Source organism: Strigops habroptila, chromosome 4 (genome assembly GCF_004027225.2).
Source record: "Strigops habroptila isolate Jane chromosome 4, bStrHab1.2.pri, whole genome shotgun sequence".
NCBI classification, from domain to species: Eukaryota; Metazoa; Chordata; class Aves; order Psittaciformes; family Psittacidae; genus Strigops; species Strigops habroptila.
The window spans coordinates 43,858,404-43,860,694 of NC_046358.1; the positions used below are offsets into that span (position 1 = coordinate 43,858,404).

Consider the following 2,291-nt stretch of genomic DNA (forward strand, 5'->3'; position numbering starts at 1 on the left):
GTAAATTTTGTTTAGTCTGGCATAAATATCAATAATCAGCAGAAATAGATAATCTCAGATGTTCTTTCATTGAATTATTCTATTAATTCCGATGACAAGCTTGTTTCTGATTTTTTCAACCTTTCTTCTCCATGCTGATAAGAAATGCATTTGAGACATCTCTTCCAATAACTTTGGTCTCTCCTAAGCATGATTAAAAACACAAAAGCCTAACAAAAAATCAAAAATGAAATATTTATTACCGCATTTTGTGACTTAACACCTTTTTTTCTTTTTAAAACATAACGTCACAGTCCTCATACAAGTATTTTAATGTAAATTTTGACAAAGCTTAAAGGTAACAGCATTTTCTTCTAGTGAGGAACACGTGCTGAGAAAGGAAGAATTCATGGACATACAATACCAATTCCACAGCAGATCTGATACTAGCAAAAACATTCTTTTTTTTTTTTCAATTGAGGTAAACACATAGAATATCTAACATGAAACAATTAATAGACCGAACTCTGTACGAAGTTTGTTACAGTATTCTCTTGCTTTTTTTTCCCAAGCTTTGAGTTCGTGATAAAGTCCTAGGTTTGGTGCAAAGACCGTTAGTAACTTCTTTCATTGAGGAAAGCTGCCCAACTAGTTTTGTTTTGTCCAAAGCCAAGGCTCAGAACTACTGGAAGAAGCTCCTGCTCTGTCTGTTCTGTCTTTTAAATCTTCACCTGCAAGCTCTTTGAAGAAGAGTCCAAAAAAAAAAAAAAAAAAAAAAAAAATAGATTGGGGAGGAATGGGGAGAGACTTAATGAAGCACAAACTATAAAGATCTGTTTGAAACTAAAGGACACATTTTATGAAGGAACAAAACGAGGGAATGGCAAGGCCTTCTTGGAACAGTCTTCTGAGTGATGAGAGACCCAGCAAGACTTTTCATCTTCATCTCCAGGGTAGTTCTTTTCTCACTGGCCAAAACAGGTCTTTCATGGATAGTGACTTCACTGCTGAACCAAAACAGTCATTCTTTTGGGAACAACACACATAGTGTGGAAAACAAGGATTTTTTTTCTTCTAAAACTATTTGAGGCAACATAACGGAGTGATCAACAGAAATGTACAAGTTAACTTAGTTCCTATGTTTATACTACAGTAGTTATAACTCTTGGAGTCTTTTTTTTTTTCCAGAGGATCTGTACATGGACATATACATTTCAGTGAGCCCATGATTTCACATTTGTGTTCTTGTTTCGTTGGTCCTCTGTTGTTGATGAAAAATGACAAAAAGTAAAAAATAATCACAGCTGTCTGGAATTTCGTATTAAGTGTCAACATCTGGTCAAAGTTCAAAAGTCTTAAAATAGTTTTTGTTTTTGTTTTGTTTTTGTTTTTTCTTTTTTTTTTTTTGTTTTGTTTTGTTTTGTTTTTCCCTTGAGTTCCCTTATACTATTGGGCATGAATGTCCATAACCTGTCCACCAACACTGGGGTCTACAGAATTTAACATTGTGGGGCTCTGTGCTGACATGGTCATTCCAGGGTGGGTAGGGGGTCCTCCGTGCATCATCATGGCTGGGTGATGGGGGTGACTTGGCAAATATGAATGGATTGGGGGTCCATGTCTTAATTGAGTAGGGTGTGGGGTCATCTGGGGAGGAGTGTAACTTGGCTGTGCCATACTCATACCCATAGGACCACCCTGAGATACGTAGTCCCCTGGCATGCCTTGCAAACCTAGACAAAAAAGGGGGGGAAAAAAAAGCAGGTCAGATTCCTCAACGTTTTCACAATTTACCCATCTAAAATGAACAAGAAAAACAACAGACACTGCAAATCTTCCATCTAAAATTAGCTGCAGATTCTTGCCAATGTTTGCAGACATTCAAATTCTAGTTTGCATTTAATTTGATCATTCAGCAGGATAATGCACATAACAGAACTAAATATTGAGCACAACTGAGTATCACAAAATGTAAGTGTACTTTAAAAAAACCTAGTGGGTGAATCCCTATGATAAATTTTACAAAGACGCTGGCTATATGTAAAGACTTGTCAATTGAGCATAAATATATGATTCGCTTCTCTTTGGTATTTTAAAAATGTAAAAGGCTATATCCTGTCTGGGTTTTGCCTAAGCAGTATCAATGCAAATTCCACACGCAGATCAATGGACCAAACTGCATAAATGAACAAAACTGAGATACCAACAAAAGTTCCTATCTTTGAAGTGCTAAGCAACTCCTGAAAGATGCTGAATGCTTTCAACACTCTGTTAAGTCAATGGGGTGTGCTGCTGCTGTTCAGTACCTTAAA

The 2,291-nt window shown here is 36.5% G+C and overlaps 1 protein-coding gene across 2 annotated transcripts in view; it reads right to left on the minus strand.

Moving 5' to 3' along the window:
* Positions 1-215: 215 nt before the first annotated feature.
* Positions 216-2,291, minus strand: part of MEIS2 (Meis homeobox 2) — a 173,423-nt gene continuing 171,347 nt past the window's right edge. For both annotated transcript variants that reach the window (XM_030481671.1, XM_030481670.1), the window contains exon 13: positions 216-1,712. The gene's annotated coding sequence lies outside the window, so the exon portion shown is untranslated. The remainder of the gene's footprint in view (positions 1,713-2,291) is intronic.